Consider the following 5,904-nt stretch of genomic DNA (forward strand, 5'->3'; position numbering starts at 1 on the left):
GTGTCACTGAGGAAGAGACAGGAGTCAGCGCTGGAGGTAGCAGAGCTGAAGATGTTGAGGTTCTCTTTGGGAGTAACAAGGTTGGACAGGATTAGGAACGAGTACATCAGAGGGACAGCTCATGTTGGACGTTTGGGGGACAAAGTTAGGGAGGACAGATTAAGATGGTTTGGACATGTTCAGAGGAGGGAGAGTGAGTATATTGGTAGGAGAATGTTGGACATGGAGCTGCCAGGCAGGAGGCAAAGAGGAAGGACAAAGAGGAGGTATATGGATGTAATAAATGAGGATATGAAGCTAGAGGGTGTAAGTGTTGAGGATGCAGAAGATAGGGATAGGTGGAGAGAGATGATTCGCTGTGGGCACCCCTGAAGAGAAAAGCCGAATGAAGAAGACGACTCATCAAATCTGTTATATAAATCTTTTAAAATATTCTATTTATAAGAAATTCATATTTCAACGATTACGCTAAGCATGTGAGGTTTGCTGAGGTAAAAACCATCTCAGTTATCAATAGTGTTAGTAGTGTTGGAGATTTAGCATTACAAATAGGTTGTAGTGGCACTTAGCTATGTTTACCACAACTGAATATTAGAGAAACATTTAAGTTTAGTACACTGCTTTATATGGTAAAAAATCAAAATATCTGGATAGCTAGTCAAGAGCTCACATCAGCTAGCTAATGGCTTGCATATATCTGTTTCCATAGCTGTGAACAGTTCTCTTTTAATAGTTTTTATTGATTGTGATTAAATGCTTTATTATGTTTTTCTATGTAATGGTGATCAGAATAATAGTTGTGTGAACCATGTACTGAAGAACTGTGAGAAAAGTACATGAAGTTTATTACTTTCAAATGTATGGTGAATGGTTCATGACAGCAGGTCGCTAGAGTTCCTCTTAATTTGCTCATGTGTAGTGGAGACAGTATGCAATCTGTACACACCACACACACACACACACACACACACACAAACACACACACACACACAGTCTCTCTCAGTCTCTAGTGAATTATGAAAGCCCTGTTTAACAAAGTACTGACACAGACTGTTTGTTTATGTTTACACACACACACACACACACACACACACCATACACACACACACACACACAAACACAGTTAACATGTCGTTGAAACGGAGTTGGAGCAGATCAGATTTCGCTGATAAACCATCAATACACTCATTCAGGCCTCACATACAAATACACACATGACAAGGGTTTCTGCTTCTACCTTGGTGCAGGCCTGACCATAATCTGATCAAACACTGTGTGTGTGTGTGTGTGTTAGTGAAGTGTACCTGAAGTGTTTTTAAAAGTTTGCTGCCTCATTAGCGTGTCTCGACAGTGAGTAGGAAAACATTTACACAACCACCCACTGAGTCCACACACACACACACACACACACACACACAACACACAAACACAGGCTGTTGTTCCAATAATTAGGCTAAATTCAGCAGATTGACTTTTGGCCACATGTGTATTAGCATTAGCATTAGAGTGAATTAGCACTGCACTGCTTCACAGTCGGTTGAACATCTGTCACAACATCAAATCATCTGTTCTTCTATAATTCAAATGAACTGATGAAGAGGTCTTTCTGAGAACAGAATCTGTGTGTTCTAGTACTGAAGATGACCAAGAAATAATAATAATAATAATAATAATAATAATAATAATAATAATTATTATTATTATTATTATTATTATTATTATTATTATTATTATTAATTATTAATTATTGATTATAATAATTATTATATAATAATTATTATATAATAATAATTATAATAATTATTATAATGTAATTATTATTATTAATTACATATTAATTCAATTCTAGTATTACATATATATTATAATATTAGAGTAATAATTGACTTGTTTGAAAATATTTTACAATATTTTATTTTTTTTACATTTTTAAATGTTAAATATTTTATTTTAAATAATATTAATTTAATGATACTACTACTACTACTACTACTAAAAAATGAAATAATAATTTAATAATAAAATAAAATAAAATAAAATAATATTTACTCATATTGTCAATTATACATCATTGTAATTATTTATTATTATGTCAGAATTGTTCCACTGTATTTAACACTCCCTGAACTGCAACCAGCTGCTATTTCTAACTCCACTGTAATGTAAATTACCATTTCCACTTCAGCTGTAATATTTGTATATTAGGATGGTAATTGTGTCGTGTTGTCTGAGATGTGTGTTGACTCGATCATGTCATGACCAAACACCTAGAGGAATTCTTAATAAATGCAAATGGCTAATAAAATCCTGATTCTGATCTAATGATGAATGCTTGTGTTTTGCTTAAGTTTCAAAATAGCTGAAACTTTCTCTGGTGCTGATCTGACTAAAATGTTTATGTGATAGTTGTGATAGTAGAGTGAAAATTACACACACAAATACACACTCACACACACACAAACACACACTCACACACACACACACACACACAATAAATATGAATCAGACATACCAACAAGCAAACACACAGACACACATATACACTGTGTGCGCACGTGTGTGTGTGTGTGTGTGGGAAAGAAGACAAGAATTTCAGTCTCATTTTTCCCTGACATTAAGGTTGTCTAAGATTTCCTTAAAAAACTCACATAAACTTCAATACAAACAAAATAATCAGTTATAATTTCTCTAAACACTGAATTCTTGAATCTGATTGGTCAGAAGGTGTTAACGATATTTTTACCAGTAGCTCTTTTTATATATGTAGTCTAAAATATCCAGCTGTAAGGCAAATCACAGGTTTCTATTAATATTAATTGTTTCTATAGTAGCAGCTCATTCTCAGGGACGTGAATATATAAACAATAAATGGATTTATAAAAAAAAACATGCTATCATTAAACCAAATAAAACATATAATCACTGATGCAGTGAAGGTTTTCTCTAAGGAGACGTTTAACGTGTGGGGGAAGGAGTCTCCAGTGTCAGTGCTTCGTAGATGTCAGAGAGTTTTCCACCATGAGAGAGTCTTCAGAATAGAAGACAGAACTGAAGAATATTTTAATAACACAAACTATGTGAATGTTGGCAAAATTGCTGTGGTTTAAGCAGTTTTATTGCTTACTAATACACAAGAGAATAATAACATCACTAGAATATCATTCTCTAAGCTTTAATGAATGAATTAAACTAACAAATTAAAAAAAAAGAGCATAATAAAGTTAATTTTTAGCTGTTATTCTTAATTTTCAAAACATGCTTTCAGTATTAATTAATTATTATTTTTCTATTCTTTTTTATTTTGTTTTAATTTAGATAAATTCATTCTTCATTCTTCATTAATCAATCGTTGTTATCTTGTAACTTTTGTAATTTTTGTTTTTTTAAAAAGTGAATTCTCACAATTTCATGATGTTAACTTTTTTTCATAGATTTCATAAATTTTTATTTTTAACTTAAAATTATTATTTTTATTTTCTCATTTTTATTTAATTATAATCATTATTTAATTATATTCATTCATTTTAGTTTTTTTTTTTTTAATGTAAACGCTTAAAATGATTTTAATGATACAAATGAGAATTTCAGTTTAAACCAAAAATCTGTACAGCTTACAAAATGTCAAATGATTTTTGATATCAGTTTAAAGTTATCTTTTAGAAGACTTTCTGATTACTTTATGGATCATTCATTCCTAATATACGGCCAAACTTGCCAATCAAGGGCTTGCTCTAAAGTATCAGCTTCAGGTCACCTCTGTACAGCTGAACTCTAGCGTTATCTATGCTTTATAGAGCACAATATCTAATCAGCCAATCAACTGGCAGCAGCACAATATATAAAATCATGCAGATGAGCTGGTCAAGAGCTTCAGCTGACATTCACATCAATCATCAGCGTGAAAAAAGAGGTGTGATTTTGTGGCGCATGGCATGGATGGTGGTATCAGATGGGCTGATTGAGTATACAGTATTTCAGAAACATTGAGTGAGCGACAGTTCTGTCAATGGAAACATCTTGGAAGTATATAGTAACTCGAATAATCGCTCTTTACAAACGTGTTGAGCAGAAAAGCATCTCAGCATGACCAGAACTTCAAGGTAATCAAACTACAGCAGCAGCAGAAGACCACACTGGGTTTCAGACTCTAGGGAACATCCCTAGGGAAAAACCTTCACAAGGAATCATATTTTCTGGCACTAATAAACATTCCTCAATACCCAAGCCCAGTGAAAACGATACATTAAAAAGCACATGAAATACTGTAGAAAATACTGTACAAAATACTATAGTAGTTTAATAATATTTTGAATGGATTAAATAAGAAATTTAAAAAATTGCTGTTATAGGAAATTAAGCAACAACGTAGTGAGGTGATACAGCCCAATTTTGACTATTATACTGTATGTCATTAACACTACAACCCAAAGAGTTTTATTCCTCAAATTCCCACAGCAATTCGCAATCGATTATATTGTTGGTGATTATTTAAAGAACAACAATGTCATATATATTTTGTTCAGTCTATAGTTACATTTATATATGTACCTCATGTTATAGCCAGGGGTAGAAAATACCGAGTAATTGTACTTCATTTCTATATATATGTTATATTCGGGAGGTGCTTATGCCTTGGGAGTATTATTAAAGTTGATTATTTGTACTCTTATAATATTATATTTTCAAGAGACCTTATACTCCTTACATTTGTATTTAATCCTTTAATCATAATTTGACTGAATAGTATGTTAAATTCAGAAAGATTAGAGACTTCCTCCATCTCTAATGTCACCTAAAAGTCTAAATCCCATAATAAAAATGACTTTTCATATAAAAACAAGTCCATCCGTTTACTTCTTAATAGTTTTTTTTGGCTAGATTCCACACTTCCACACCTAATTCACCTAAATGTTATAAGCTGTGGTGTAAAAAACAAACCAACCATACACTAAGGTCCTTCGCCAAACTTTTTACACCAGTTTAAAAAGATTCCACAGCCATTAAACATTATGGGGGGAAAAAAAATAGTGAGCAAGGCAGTTGTCCTTCCTAATCCACTGCTTATGCTGTGTATCGTGCCAAGCTATTTTCCCATGCTTGTTATATTCCACCATTTGGCATCGAAACATCAGCATCCATTTACCCCTGAGTGGAAGCACAGCAACATATCAGACATGAGAAACACAATTGGAGAAGAACGGAACGCACCGTAATCCTTTATAACATCATCAGCTTCAAGTTCCCCGACATTCCATCAGTGGAGTTAAATGAGAAACACGACATGATTTTGACACGTTGTCTATACTTCCATTTAAATATAATTTCTCGGTTCTTTTTCCAATCTTGGTTAGAGCAGCCGTTCCCTCGCGAGACTTTTCTCTCTTTTGAAGTTAATAGGATAAAATAAAAGCAGCTTGTCAGATTACCAAGCAATCGTAAAGTGCAAAATCCTCAGTCCTGTGGTGGAAAAATTACAAAAAGTATGTTAATTGTCCGACACAAAATGGTGGACGTTATGGAATCTGCTTATAGCTTCCCATCACCACCATTAAACAGTATATGCTGTAACACTGCTGCACTGCTACAGCAACATTAAGTATGGAACTATTTAAATATCACTACAGATATATCATCATAGACAGACTTAAACGGCAGCAACTCGCCAGTGTGTGTGTGTGTGTGTGTGTGTGTGTGCGCTATGGTCATTACTGATGGCGCTAATAGGAGTGTTTATGGCAGATTAAACTGCCATGTCCGTGATGAAAGCTCTGTCCAAACATACAGGACTCTTCACTGCTGGTTCCCATTTACATGTTCCCCTACCTTCCCCTACACACACACACACACACATACAGATGTAAATCATATGAAGGGGTAGTGGTGTGTTTGGCGCCAGCTGGGACT

The sequence above is a fragment of the Hemibagrus wyckioides genome, linkage group LG02 (genome assembly GCF_019097595.1).
Source record: "Hemibagrus wyckioides isolate EC202008001 linkage group LG02, SWU_Hwy_1.0, whole genome shotgun sequence".
Lineage (NCBI taxonomy): Eukaryota > Metazoa > Chordata > Actinopteri > Siluriformes > Bagridae > Hemibagrus > Hemibagrus wyckioides.